The 16,040-nt window shown below is 34.2% G+C and overlaps 1 pseudogene across 1 annotated transcript; it reads left to right on the forward strand.

Annotated features, from left to right (window-relative positions):
• The first annotated feature begins 8,872 nt into the window (after positions 1-8,872).
• LOC145612179 (uncharacterized) lies at positions 8,873-15,782 on the forward strand (annotated as a pseudogene). The gene is made up of 4 exons (XR_014106549.1): positions 8,873-9,160; positions 10,187-11,131; positions 11,256-11,362; positions 15,489-15,782. The product of XR_014106549.1 is annotated as an uncharacterized LOC145612179 (transcript).
• Positions 15,783-16,040: the final 258 nt, after the last annotated feature.

Consider the following 16,040-nt stretch of genomic DNA (forward strand, 5'->3'; position numbering starts at 1 on the left):
TACTGATTGAGAATACCTCATAGAGATATTCTGGAAGCTATCATGGTAAGTCGACGTAAAGGCCGACTCTGATAGCTGGGTTCTCTTCTGCTCGATGTAATGTCGAGCATCAGAGAATGTCTTCTTACTGCCATCCGACTGTACGTGTCGAATGGGTTTTCTTGTTCTCGTTTCTGGGAAACGGAGTCTTGAGAGGTCAAATGGAGGCCGAGCCTTCTCCTTAGGATGAGGAGTCTGTTGTCGGTCCCTGACCGACTTTTGTTTTCCAGATTGGGCTGGCTTCTTGGTCGACTACTCCTTCCTAGGAGTAGACGACTTCTTGGTAGCTAGTTTCTTGATTTCACCCCTGAGACTGCTCATGAGCTTCATGAGTTCGTCTGGGGTGACTGGGATTGATCCTGCCGCTTAAGATGGATCAACCAGCTGCCTTGAGGGCTTACTTGGCTGTCCAGCAGTCTTGCTTTGACCCGCCTTGTCATGGGGACGCTCCCGCTTTTCTTTATTGCGGATGCGTCTTGAAATGAGGGACCCATCACAGCCCATGTAGGTTTCGACGTCACCGTCGTCCCTTGAATCATGGTTCATTTGGACCAATACATCCTTCGGAGACCGATTGGTCTCAGGAGTCGGTACAGGTTCCTGTGAAGCCATCTTAGAGGTACTCTCCCCACAGACGGCGCCAAATGTTACGGGGTTTTTTGTGTCCCTCGGGAGAGTTACAACACTAAGACTGGTTCCAACAAGGAGCGCCTATACCTCAAAACAACGGATCACTAAATGGTCGGTGGTCCGCCTCCGAAGATTAAGTTAGTATGGATTCAGAATGAAAACGTGCGGAAAGAAGGTTATCTGCTTGGATTCCTAGCTCAGGTGTACAGTTTCTTGAGAGTGACAGTTCAGACAATGATTGGTATTCAATCAAGGTTATGTCATAAAAGTTGTAAAAAAGATCAGATCCCCATAAATGAGGGGAATGTTCCTTATTATAAGGTCCTAGGGATGTGTGCCCTCCCTAGGGTTTGGTGCTCTAGGGAAGGGCACGTCGTTTTTTCAGGGCCCCCTGGGATTTGGGCCTTGAAAGCCGCCATTCCTAGGGGGCTGGATCTGCCAGACGCTGTCACCATCTCGAAGGTCCAAAGTGGCGCCCCTTCCAGTGACACGTGTCAGGCTCTGGTTGGTCCATTTGGCGGGGTAAAAATACCCAAATCACTTTTTATGTATATTTTCCTTCTTATTTTACTCTTATTGTGCTATCATGGAGTGGTATGATTATAATTCGTATGAGATGAATGATATTAATTACCAGGGGCAATATGATTATAATTCCGGGAATTGTACTGCTAATATTTCTATGCTTGATGCATCACATGATTATCAAAATTCACAAAATATGTGCATGAATTCCTGTGAAATTTCTTATTACCATAGTGAGTCTTATATGCCCGTTTTTAATTCCTCTTACCAACCTTAAGTGGATAATAATACTCAATCCAATTCATCGGAGTGTAGGGAACTTTTCAATATGATGAATGAGTTTATTGTTAATCAGCATGAAGAACTTAGTGAATTGATGCATGATTGTCAACGTATTTCAAAATCTATTAAATTACTTGTTGTGCAACAATATAGTAACCAACTGGTGATACATGATGATAATGATATTGGTTTGAGGATTGTATTTTAGTGGAGGAAAGCATTAATTTGACTCATGTTATTTACTCCCCATCAAATGAAAGTACAATAGAGGAGAATAATTTCCCATCTATCTATGATTCTGATGGTGAAAGTTTTTGGAATGACGATATAGAGGTAATGGGGAAGGAAGAACAACCAATTATCGTGAATTCCTTGGTTGAGAAACCAATGCTTTTGGATCTTTTGGTAGTCGAAGATTTTGTTGACAAGCTTATTCATGAGGGTGAAGTTGAAGGTAAAACCATTTATGTTGAGCCTAACCCATCTCCCCTTGATATCCCGTTTTCCCATAGGCTTGATCTAGTTCCTTCATTCACTATGTCAAATCCTCCATACTTTCTCAAAATGTCTCCATTTCGTGATACACTTGGTCATGTGGACCTTGATGATTATTCAAAAAGGTCTACATTGCCTAAGGGGCAAGCAGGGGTAAGGTGTATACATTCTTTTTCTTTTTATTTTAACTTTTCTTTTTCCGATTATTTTTCTTTTATATTTTCTTACCCCATGTATTTCATGATTCGTGTGCTTGTAGTCAAGCCATATGTGGTGCTCATTGATATCTTTGCAGGTGCGTATGATAAGTTACTCAAGGCATTGGATTCTTCCAATTGATGAATTGAGTAGGGTCGTGCGGGACCTTAAAAACCATTGCTAATTGGGAGGCAACCCAATTTCCTTTTTTTTTTTTTTCTATTTCCTTCTTTATTTCTTTTTTTTTCGTTATTTAAATAACAATGCTATTGTATGTTCTAGTGATGACGTCTTTTGCTAGGTACAAACATAGCTAAGTTCCTTGGCAACGTCGGCTACCCAATTACAACTACCAATTGTGGTGGAGGTGTCTATACCTTTGACGCTCCCTTCGCTTACCCACCCCTTTGTGAGTTGTGCACTCCCTTATTTATGCTTTAGTTCCTCTTTGTTCACATTGAGGACAATGTGATGTTAAGCTTGGGGGAGGATAATTGTCATCATTACTCTGTGCATGTTAGTTGTGTTTTAGTTTAGTTTTCATTGCTTTGTAGGTGTTGTATGGTTTGTACCATTCATTAGGAGTGGGAGTTTACATACAACGAACGAAAAAGAATGTATTGCTTTCTTAGTTTCTTAGTTGTTTTGATAGTGCACACTTGTGTCTATTTTTCATATTTTTGACTTCGAACCGTGTGCGGATTTGGTTTGACTCTCTTGAGCTTCTTTTGATCTTATTGTATGTCTAAAATTCAGTCGGTTTGCGCTATACATTGCTAATTGCTCGACATTATGTGATTCAATTGAATGGTTTGTGGAAAGAGTGGTTGTCCTATATCAAGTATAGCTAGCCAATTCTCTTGTTAGGTCACCTTACTTTGTGTTTGTGTGATTGATGCAATTTGTTATTTCAATGACTTTGGCTTGAGATTTATTAGTAATTTGATTATGATTCACGCATGCCGCATATGATAAAGGCCATGTTCTTTAGGTAGCCTTCAGATGATAAAGGCCATGCTTCTGTTTGTGTAAACCTTCTAATGACTTGAATTTCATTAGTTTGAATTTTTTGCTTCTTTTTTCGGTAAGTAAAACTATGTTGCCAAACTTACAATGTGTACCTATGAGACCTTTTGTGCTTTTGAATTTTGTGTTTTTATGGATTATGGACTGCCTCCAACAGCAGGTTGGGGGATAGGGATTGACCGGTTGGTCATGCTAGTTACCGATTCTCAGACAATTAAGGTATTCTATTATGTTTGTTGTTTATATGTGATGTAACTGAGGATGTTGTTGTATGTAATGTAATTGAGTATGTGTATCCAAATCTTATTGCAGGAAGTTTTGCTGTTCCCAAAATCCATCAAAAAGCCGAGGAGCGATGGCCAGCATGTTTAAGTCTAATCAAATCTTTGCATGTCATCTGCTATTATTTCTTCAGCACAGATTGAGTATAGATAAAACTTAGAGTCGAGGCATCAATAGTATATATATTCTCCAAATTGTATGTAAAAGTACCAGCCACCAAAAGTTTAGAGTTAATGTTGCCTTCTGACGCTGCTAACTGCTATAATGTCTAGATGGTTAAGACATACGAATTTAAGAACATGTTTTTAACCCCTGGTAAAGATGATCCTAATGGCAGAGATATTTCATGTCATAATCTAATGGTATCGTTTATTGCATTATCTCATTGTGTTTATTGAACTATATGATGGTTTCATTTAAAGATGAAACAATTAATTGCATTATCTGATGGTGTTCATAAATTTCTGTCATACTAAAACTGTTATAGAGTTATGGGAAGCAGTCGAGTTTATATGTCACCAAAATTAGTTTAATATGTTATTGACTTGACATTAATTTGTTGGATGTCATGTTCATTTATATTATTAGGAAATTTTGTGAATCACCCCCAAAACTTTCCAAAGTTTTTTCTGTTTTGATTTTGGGTTGAGTTTATGTTATGGACGAAGGTTATTAAGAAAACTGATTCCATTTGTGCTGATGTTTATGGTGTGGTAATTGAATTGAATTCTTGTTATCCCCCCCTCCCCTCCCCTCGTAAATTTTGATGTAAATTTGTTTGCCATTATTGGTTTGTCGTTGTATAATTGTTGCTTCCATTGATATGTGTTTTTAGCTGATGATTTGTGAAGTTTAAGCGCTTGTTTCTCTTGTGTTGGATTGAAATTTGAGGTTTTTTCATCAAGGGGTTTGTATCGCATGCTTTGAATTGGAAACGTTCTGCTGAAAATTCAGAATTTCGGTTGCAATTTTTTGATTGAAATTGTTTTTCTTTGCTTAATGTTGATGTTTGGAGTGTATTTTGTTTGAGATTGTTGTTTCCTACTTAAATATGGTTTTCAATTGTTAATTATGTTCTGAAATTGTAATTGAATGCTCCATGAGAGAGAGAGAGAGAGAGAGAGAGGGAGAGAGAGAGAGGAGGAAAGAGGAAAATGACTAGGTTATGTTGATTTTATCTGCAAATTGTTAAAATTTTAGATTTACTAGCATTGACATTAAAGCCTATAGTAGAATTAGAACATGATCCATGTCTGTAACACCCCCAATTTACTAGCAAATAATAAACAATAAATAAAGGAAAAATAAACAACCTTTAAATAAAATTGCGGAAGCATACACCTAAATCGGAGGTATTACCGCCACACTCGACAACTTGTCAAGTGTTAAAGCTTACAAAATCCCAATAATTACAACCCAATAAACTAGCTAGGTGAGCAATTTATACAACTGTATAAACTCGTTATAGCATACTAATCGATCACTTGAGCTCCTTTAGCTACGATCACTTGATCAACCTGCTAAAACAATCTTGTCTGCTCACCATTAAGGACAAATTCCAAAATAGATCGTCGCAGGGCCACCATAAGAAAAAGACATGGCCGCAAACACAAGTAGCACAACAAAAATACACACACGTCAGCAAAAAGCTGAGTAATCACCACTTATCAAATATATAATGAAATGATATAATATTTAATAATATAATTAGCTCACTGACAATGTAGTTTGAAGCTACATTCACCAAAATATCAAACTAAATACGACACTTCACATAACTAACCTTGATAAAATCCAACCTCAAAATAATACGATACTCTGCTCAATTAACTCCTCTAACCAATAAGTGTGCCACGCTCTTTGTTTTATACCTAGCCTTGGACATGGGTAATTCGAATAACAAACCAACAAGTATAAAAACTTGAATACTCTCAATAACCAGAAAACACCTTAAACCAGACCACATACGGGCCAATTCCCACTGTAGGGGACCATAGAAAAATAAATAATAAAGATTGTACCTCATTCTTAACTCATGATCATTATCTCATTACCAAACATGCCAAGGACTAAGGTCTATAACGCCGAGCCTCAAACCAATAACAAAATAATAATTTCTCAACCTTTTGATCTCATACTTGATCAAATAATCATTCACAACTAATAATGTATATCTCAACAATGGCACAAATTCCCAAATTACATGACAATTCGATTCATAAATATCTCAACTCTTACAGGGCTAATACTAGTACCCAAAATTAATTAATTCTGAACCCAAAATAACACTCTGCATTTATAAACCTAAACCTCGATAAAACAATACTCCATATAACAACAACATTAAAAACCCTAACATATTTATACGATTCATCATATACGTACAACAATAATAACAAGACATTAAAGTTGATCAAATCATGAAATTATATACATTAATCATATATATAAATTAAAGCATATGAACAATTAATCATTCAATAATAATATAAACGACTCTAAAATAGATACGTGTGATTACCATACGGATGAAATAGCTTCGGACTACAACGAGAAATAGGCCGGCGACCTTGGTGTTCGTAGACTTTGAGTTTACAAAAATAATATATCATGTGGCTTCTATATGGACCTCATCATGATGTAATCATCAAACAAAGCAATTGATATGATAATGGAAATTAGAGAATAAAATAAAAATTAGTGAAGAAGAATGAAGTGGAAACTTTTTACAAAAATCAATTTTGGGTTTGGTTTACAAATCCCACGCACAAGGAACAAACGGCTGCTCCCCCTTTTTTTATAAAATAAAATAACTTTATTAGGGTTTAAGATAATTTATAGTTCGTAAACAAGAGTTCTACTTAGACATAAAATAGGAATCAAAAATTACTTTTTTTCTTCTATAAAATACATTATATAAAATCGTAAAATATTCGGGTATTACAATGTCTTATGTAGACAGGTTGCAAGTGGTCAATTATGCCCTTTAAAGAGCCAATTAGTCATCATCCCAAATTTTGTCTTGCAGAAAATTGACTCCATTGTAGTTTTTTTGTTTGCTTGGAACCAGTACATAGAGCTAGTTATGTGGTTTGTGACAAGGTTTGTAGGCATAAGCTTTTATTCGGCGTGGAACCTATACCTATACATAGGGGTTAGTTATGTGTCATTGGAGTTACACACGTATGGTGTAAAGCTTAGAGTTACACACGTGCAATAGTCCTAAAATTTAGATTTGTGATCACAATTGGATAGTCAGCTTAAAACTAAAATGATGTTTTAATTGATCTTAGAGAATGTTTTAATTTACATTCTAAAATGATAGTCAAAAGTACTAGGTTTGTTTTTCACTTGGAGAGCATAGGCCTGAAAAAGATTTGATTTAAATAAATAAAGTTAAATTGTTTGCCATTTCTTTCGATAGCAAAGAGGAACTAGGGGAGGGGAGAGAAATGGAGGGGTAAAGTAAATTCTATTTTGCTTCAAATAAATCTCTTGCTACCTCTCACACACACTAAAAAATTCTATGTTGCATCCGTTGGTATATATCAAGATATACAACCGTAGCAAAACAACAGAACAATTCTACTAGAAATGACATACTTATGCTTTATGACTTGTTGACTAATGAAAAATTAATACTTCCTGCAATTAATGCGTTAATAGTCCCTGCAAATTATGACATCCGGAGTAGTAGCAGAACAATGTGCAATTAATGTGTCCATGATTCACAAAGTCTAATTTCCTTGTAAAGTTTTTTTTAACTATTATTCTTTTTTTGTAATTTATAAGTAGACAAATTTCCTTATAAAATAATACGGAGTGCATGTTTAGATAAAATATATTACATTTTATTATAGATGTTACTTTTTTGCCAATATAAAAAACAAATAAATTTCATAAAACAATATTGCCAGCAATATAAAAAAATAATCAATCAATCAGATCCTTATTCCCATAAGTGGGGTTGGCTAACATGAACCAAATGTGATTATTCCGGGAGGTCATCCACATGAATTTTCCTCCTCCATTCCCTACGATCGAGAGTCTTATCCTCTTGTAAATCCAACAGTTTCAGATTCTTATTCCCATAAGTAGGAGAGTGTGTAAAAGGGGGGGGGGGGAAAGTAAGGAAAAGTGGGGTAAGTAAGAGAATGTGTGGTTAAAAAGTAGGAGAGAGTGTGTCCCAAAATGGAATAAAGCACAATAAACAAAACATTAAAAATCGTCCAAATGAGGAAATTGCACAGAACATTAAAAATCAAAAGGAGTATATGACATATTTTTTATTTTATCTTTCTATATTTACTCTATAATAATAACATTAATGAACAAAGCTAAATAATACTATATGTTAAAATCATACAAATTTATTTAAACCCAATTACACAATAAATTAATAAATAAAAATTAAAATAAAAGTAATTACTAATAATAATAAAATTAATAAATAAATAGTACTAAGAATAAAAGAAATAAAAAGTTATTGGATATGAATACATTTAGTGTTCATTTCCTCCGAATCAATTTCACAAATATTCTACCAAGTCATGTTGTAATTGGTGATGTCTTGTACGATTTCGAAGTCTACGAAGATTCTCAAAGCATTGTTCACAATTCGCATAAAAATTTGGTAGAGACGTTTCTTTCAAATGACAAATGCAATATAGGTAGAAAAGTATTTAAAAAAAAAATAAATAAAAATAAAATGTAAGTGGGTCCCAATCTCAAGTGTTAAGTTGAGTCTTGAAATTTCAAGACCCAACTTGAGACTTGGTTGAGATTTTTTAAGAAAAATGGGGGAAGTCTTAAGCCAAAGTCTTAAGACTCAATTTGATGACGTCATCAAACGAGTCTTAAGACTTTGGGCTAAACATGCTCTAAAAGGCAAGACACATGTCGCTTTAAGATTAAACACTTTAGAAAAATTACTTGTTGAGGAGATGACACATGTCATTTTTTACTCCTTTTTATATACTAGTAACTAGTAATAAAACTTTCAGAAAAATATTCAGATCAAAGCATCATTCAACAAAAGAAATTCTATATACGAAGTATATCTATATATTGTCATAAAAAGATTTGATTTGATTTTGCTACTAAAAATAAGGATATATCGTTAAAAAAAAAGGCTACAAATATCTTTGTTTTTAAGGGATCTTTGTTGTTTTATGGGAGGAAGTTACGGTACAAAACTGGAGTATTGCTGACATTGTCAAATTAATCACAAGGTCTCAATCCCTATCATTAAACATCAAAGTGTATTTATACAAAGTATTTTACCTTGGGGGAATAATCTACCTTAAAGATAGAATCACAATAAGATTATAATTAGGAAACAAAAGATATATTTCCTAAAATTTCCTAAACTATATCTCATACAATAAGATTATAATTAGGAAACAAAAGATATATTTCCTAAACTACATCTCATACAATATGATTATAATTAGGAAACAAAAGATATAAAACTATATCTCATACAGTATTTCCTAATCTTAACAGACATTTATACTAAAAGAAAAAGAAATCCAGGAGCTTATAAAAGCGTTTTAATCGTTTCATGCAATAGAATTATTGCTTGCGCTGCTGCTGCTGTTGCGTTCGGTTGTTGTTGTCGTTGCTGCCACTGTTAGAGTTTCGGTTGTTGTTGTTGCCATTGTTAGAGTTTCGGTTTTATAAGGTATTCTTCTTCTTCTTCTTCTTCTCTCTCCCTCACACGAATTTTCTGTAGAATTGTTTGTGTATTTATAATTTTGTTCAAATATTGATAGAGTTTTGTTTGAATTATTATTTTTTGTAATTTTGATTAAATTTTGTTGGAATTAATGAGTTTTGTTTCAAATTCGTGTTGAAATCCTGAGTGAGTTTTGTGTTTTAGGGCTGAATTTGGGCGGTGGTTGTTGCTGTGTTTAGCGGCGTTAGACTGCATCCAGTTGCTACTGTGTTGTTTCAATTTGTTTCTATTCCAATTTAAGGTTGTAACTTGTAAGGGTAGACTTGTTAATTTTTTTGGATTAAGACCCTTTAACCATCAAATTCTTCTATCAAATTATTGCTGCTATAATGCTAAACATTTAATTTGAGCATCTCTGAATTTGAGCAGCACCTTGGTTACCACTTCTAAGGATCCCCATACTCTTTCTCATGTGACCAGCCTCGTGGGCCGGCCAAAATAGAGCAATGACTATTGAAATACTGAAGAGGAATTCTAGGGAGAGGTAGAGTGGAATAAGCTTAGATGAACTTATAGACTATAGATGAACTTAGAGAGGAGAGTCTGGTACTGGTGGTATTGATGGTGATCAGAGATGGCGTAAGAGAGGATAGTGAAGGGGGTAGTAGTGGGTCAAGGATTGAAGGAGGTTTTGGCGCTTCATCATGGTGGATTGCCGGGTGTTTATAGAGGAGGTGTTGAAACTTAAATTAGTAGCTTTTCCTGCCAATATAGTCACATTTATTTGGCTTTCATTTACTTCAAAGTTGCCGAATCTTACACTTGATAATTTTCAAAAGAGTATTATGAAGTCGTTTTTCATCGTTTTTTTTTAATAATAAAAATGCTACAGAAATTATGATTTGTAGTTATATATGCTTGGGAGTTGATTGTCTTTTCTTTTGTTGTCTATTCCTTAATTTCCCTGTTGTTCTCAACTTTTCTCTGGTTGTATTACAATTTTGTTCTCATCCCCTTTTGTTTTTGCTGCAGCAACACCTTGAGTAGGATGGAATTCTTGGACGATCAGAAGGATGCTGGAATCAATCTGTATCCTTAAAACTTTGAGGCTGTAATTTCTATAGCTGATTTCATGGTGAAATATGGTGAGTTGAACAATGAGGAGTACCTGAAGGAGGTACAAGTTTCAGTGGCTGGAAGGATCACGAGAAAGTGTTCACGTTCTTCGAAGCTTCTCTTATATGATTTGGAAGATGGTGGTGCCAAAGTCCAGGTTGTTGCTGATGCTAGGATTTCTGAGTTGGAAGGTTCTGAATTTATCAAGTTCCATTATTCTGTCAAACAGTTCGATATTATTGGTGTAACTGGGTTCCCAGGTAAAACTAAAAGAGGGGAATTAAGTATTTTTCCAAAGTTTTTTGCTGTTTTATCACATGGCCTTCATGAACCGAGTGTCAATCATGTAGTAAAGTTGCTCACAAATTCCCTAAGCGTACATCCAGCCATCAAGCCTCAGTATGAGACAGCTTCTCAAGAACAGCACTGTGACTGTCCCTCTTCACTCCCACAGAACCATGGTGTATCATCATCTCTGTCTTCGTCTTTCCGTATTTTTGTCGTTGGAGACATTCATGAAGATTGGAAATTAGAGCATGACTCCAAAGCACTCCATTTTCTATGGCCAGATTTGGTGTTGTTCACAGGTGACTTTGGCAATGAGAATGTTGAGCTTGTTTAGGGTATCGCAGAGCTTAACATTCCTAAAGGAGCAATACTTGGAAATCATGATGCCTGGTCTACAAGTAAGTTCACCAAGAAGGTGAAAGATGGATTTCACCTTCAGCTGGAATGTCTTGGTGAAACTCATGTTGGATATGACCACTTGGACTTCCCTTCATTAAAGCTAAGTGTTGTGGGCGGTAGACCCTTTTCTTGTGGAGGTGATAATCTATTCAGGATAAAGCTCATAACTTCTAGGTAGAACAATTACCTTAATCCTTTGTGATTGTTTTCCTTTTGACAATCAGTCATTCATGCAATCATTTATTTCTTTGCTTCTATTTGGCCTTAACATGCCAGCAATTAATTCATGTTTTTTTAGATATGGTATTCATAACATGGAAGAAAGTGCTAATCAAATCTACAAGGCTGCTTTACGGACTCCAAAAGAGAATTCTATTGTACTTCTCTCACATAATGGTCCAACAAGTAGTTATTGAGCTTAAAATCATTTGTGTGAATTCTTAATATTATGTATTTGTGTCTCTGTTTCAAAATTTATGAATTTAAGGTTTTATTTGTCCCAAACTATCTCAATTTTAGGTCACATCGCAAGAAACTACCGTAAATACCATATGTTACGGTTGACTACTATCTTGACATTTTTTCAAGAATTTGACCATTGTCTTTAGGCAAGTAAAAAACACTTGCGGGGTACATGACTCCTGTTTTTGGCATTTTTATCCAGACCACCACCTCACATTCGCAAATCACCGCACCACCACCATAACAACCGCCATACACCGCCCCACATCTACCATTCAAATCACCCCACCTCCATCACTTCATCCCATCACCACCAACCATATCCAAACTCAAACCTTTCTTGACAACAAAAAACAACCACCACCAACAAAATTAAACCTACAGAGTGAGGGGTAGCTCAAGTGGTTAAAGCTTCCCTCCCGATTCCACCAGATCGTGGGATCGATTCTCACCCCTGCCCTTGTGGCTCTCTTAGCACAAAAAAAAAACAAAATCAAACCTACAACTACTAACAATTCCTTCGTTTGAACCTAGAAATGTTGAGAACTCCTTCATTCAAACCTATAAATGGTGGTTGCAAGATGCACGAGACGTGAAATGGTGAGAGAATGATGTGATATTTGGTGGCTCATTTTTGGGGGTTTTGGGGGTCATTCTTGATCGTGGCGGCTCAATTATGGTGTAATTATAAAAATGTTGTATTTGTATATGAATTTTCAATTACTATGTTTTTCTCTTTGTGATTAACTGTCGAATTAAAAAAATGTAATGATTTTGATTGACTCATTATTTTCATTGACATATGAACCTTAATGTTAATAAATAACGATATTACAAAATAGTTTAAGTTGTTTTTATAGAGATTTAAAAATGACATTTTCCTGTAAAAAGTTTATCACTTTTAAATTAAATTAGAGATTGTGATTTGACTGTTAAGTTTTGAAATTTATATGTTATTGTATTAATTGATTGATTTAATAAAATAAATTAACTAAAGTGAGTATTAATTGGTCTAAATTTTTTTGATTTAATTTTTTACTAATTGCTGAAACCTTCCCTTTTTTTCCCTTTGTTGATTGATCATTGATTGACAATCTAATTATCTCTCTTATGTACGGAGTATTTGAATTGATTGAATGGCTAATTTGGTAAGTTTATGCGTACATTAATGGTGTGTTGTGTAATAATCCTAAGTTTGAAGGGTAAATTTGGAATTTCAAAGGGAGACACCATTGCTTTCCCCTTCACTTATATAATAGAGATATAGTTTTTTTTTTTAAAAATATTCTATGTACACACAGTATTTGTAATAGATGTAACATTTCACTATACACACATGAAACACAAATGTGACTAATTGTAATACCCGAATATTTTAAGATTTTATCAGATATATTTTATGACTTAATAATATATTTTAAATTATTTTATGAATTTTATTTTATACTCTATATTTATTATCCTATACATTATAATTTATCTTAAACCCTATATATATATTTATATAGATATCCGTATGTGCAGACGCGTTTTACCTTCTCTAAAACTCTAATCTTTGACCTCTGCAAACTTGTTTCCACTAGTTTAATGATTGTATTATGCTCAAACTTCATCAATTCCCTTCTCAATATAAATGTCATGCGGCAATCCATGATCATCATTTAATCAAACCAATTACTTTTTATTGCAAAGTGTTTGGAGTGGTGCGCATAAACTGTGATCAAGCAATCAAGAACTTCCTTTTATATTTGGTCAATTATTTCCGAAAGGTAATCACACAGTATTAATTTGGAGATGTTTGATTAATTTGATTGTATTATTTAATGTGTATTCACACTAAAATTTTCATTGAGATGTTTGTTCTATATTTTGTACGGTTATGTGTTAATTTTACGATTTGTATAATTAAATTTTGTATATATATTTGTTAATATGTCCTCATATATGATTAAATTGTCTTATTATTGTATTGTATTATTGATTGTGTTATAATTTCTAGGGTTTCTTATGTTGTTTCTATAGGGAGTATTGTTTTATTGAGGTTTTAGGATTATTAATACAGGGTATTATTTTTGGGTTGAGATTTGATTATTTTGGGTGCTAGTATTATTACCCTAAGAGTTGAAATATTTATTAATCAAATTGTTATGTTATATGGGAATCTGTGCCATTGTTGAGATATAATCTATTAGTTTGTGAATGATTATTTGATCAAGTATGAGATCAAAAGGTTGAGAAATTATTATTTTGTTCTTGGTTTGAGGCTCGGCGTTATAGACCTTAGTCCTTGGCATGTTGGTAAGGAGATGATAATCATGAGTTAAGAATGAGGTACAATCTTTATTATTTTTTTTTATGGTCCCCTACAGTGGGAATTGGCCCGTATGTGGTCTGGTTTATGGTGTTTTTCTGGTTATTGAGAGTATTCAAGTTTTTATACTTGTTGGTTTGTTATTCGAATTACCCATGTCCAAGGCTAGGTATAGAACAAAGAGCATGGCACACTTATGGGATATATGAGTTAATTGAGTATAGGTTCGTATTATTATTCGAGGTTGAGTTGACAAATGTTATTTTCAGGGTACAATGTTTAATGTAGATTTGAACTACAGTTTAAAGTGAGCTACTATATTAATTAATTTATTATTTATCATAATATCTTGATAAGTGGTGATTACTCAGCTTTTTGCTGACGTGTGTGTGTTTGTTTGTTGTGCTACTTGTGTTTGTGGCCATGTCTTTTTCTTATGGTGGCCCTGCGACGATCTATTTTGAAATTTGTCCTTAATGGTGAGCAGTCAAGATTGTTTAAGCAGGTTGATCAAGTGATCGTAGCTAAAGGAGCTAAAGTGTTTCGATTAGTGTTTTTAAATCGAGTTTGTAAAGTTGTATATATAGCTCACCTAGATTTGTTGGGTTGTAATTATTGGGATTTTGTGAGCCTTAACACTTGACAGGTTGTCAAGTGTGGCGGTAATACCTCCGATTTAGGTGTATGCTTCCGCAATTTTATTCAAAGGTTGTTTATTTTTCCTTTAATTCTTGTTATTATTAGTTAGTAAATCGGGAGTGTTACACTAATAATCTCTGTAAATTTTTTACTATGTAAATTATGAAAAAATTATATTATTGGAAAGTCTATACTGAGTCATTAAGATTAATTCAACAAGATATTACATGACTATAATTTTCCTTGTATATAAATTGTAATTGATAATCAAATTGAGTTGGATCTAGGAATGTCAACGGACCGGATTCGGAGCGGATTATGCATAATCCGACTCCTACCCTACAGGAATTCGGAATTAAATCAGCATCTGACTCCGAGAATCGACTCAGATCCGACTTTTAAATCCGACATCCGATTCCGATCCGACCCGAGTTCGAGTTTTTTTTCCCTTATTTATGTTTTTATAGAAAAAATCTCTACTTTTAAGTGGTGTTTTTTTTTTTCCTATTATCTTTCTTATATTTAGTCTTTTTTTAAAATGAAATAAAGTTTTTTACTGTATACTATACATGAATAGCCAAATAAATATAAAAATTAAATAATATTAATTGTATAAAAGTCGGAGTCAGATCGGATAGTCGGAATTTTTGAGAGATCCAACTTCGACCCACCTTCGACTCGGAGTCGGATTTTTTTAACGGAACCGGACTCGGACTTTATTTATCTTGGATTCAAAACGGATTTTTTCCCTCGAATCGGAGCAGACTAGGATCGGATCCGAGTTAGATTGCCATCCTTAGTTGGAAGAAGTGCCAAAAGTCAACATGTTACATTCCTAATACTTGTTTGAATGCACTATCTTTTGAATTCCAAAATCTAGTAATGTATATATGCATATTTATTATGAGAAGATGGCATTATGGATCACTAAAACTTTTATACTAAGTCCCTTATATTGTACAACATTAAATTTGTATAATGGGAACAAGTTTGGTACAGTGTGGATACATTCTTTGCACAAATTTATCTGATTAAATAGCAATAATTGAATAGCTGTTATTTTTACTAGTGAAAGAGTAATTCCAAATTCTAATCCTTTGCAATTTTCGTTTGGTGCAGGTCTTGGTTCTGGTAATGATGACATATGAGGTGTAGATTGGGAGCCTGAAGGAGGAGATTTTGGGGATCGAGGTATCTTGATTGCTGTCTCTCTCTTTTATTTATTTATTTTTTTTTTATTTTTGTGTGTGTGTGTGTGTGTGTTTGTGTGTATGTGTGAGGGGTGGATATTTCACAAAGTATCCCTTATGTTTTGGTTTTCTGCTCTGTGATGCTGCACCTCTTGCTGTAGAAGCTACACACAAGCAATCCCAGGTGCAATCATTTACTTGGGCCGTTCGATAATGTGAAATGCATTTTGAGGTGAAAATTTTCCTCCATTTGTAGAGGGTTCACCCCTTAAATCAGCCTCTATTTTTATCTTCTCCACCTTTGTTTTTCTCCATTTTTATTCTCGCCAAATTGCAAACATGTCTGATTGATAATAAAATGATTAAAATCTTACTGAGAAGAACAAGGTTGACGTTGATCCAAACTCTTTTTTTTCCCTAACTTTTTAATTTTCCCCAACCCGACTGATTGAAAATTATTCTTTCAACGTTTGAATCTCGA

This window comes from Chenopodium album, chromosome 24, assembly GCF_948465745.1.
Source record: "Chenopodium album chromosome 24, dcCheAlbu1.1, whole genome shotgun sequence".
In the NCBI taxonomy this organism is placed as follows: domain Eukaryota; kingdom Viridiplantae; phylum Streptophyta; class Magnoliopsida; order Caryophyllales; family Amaranthaceae; genus Chenopodium; species Chenopodium album.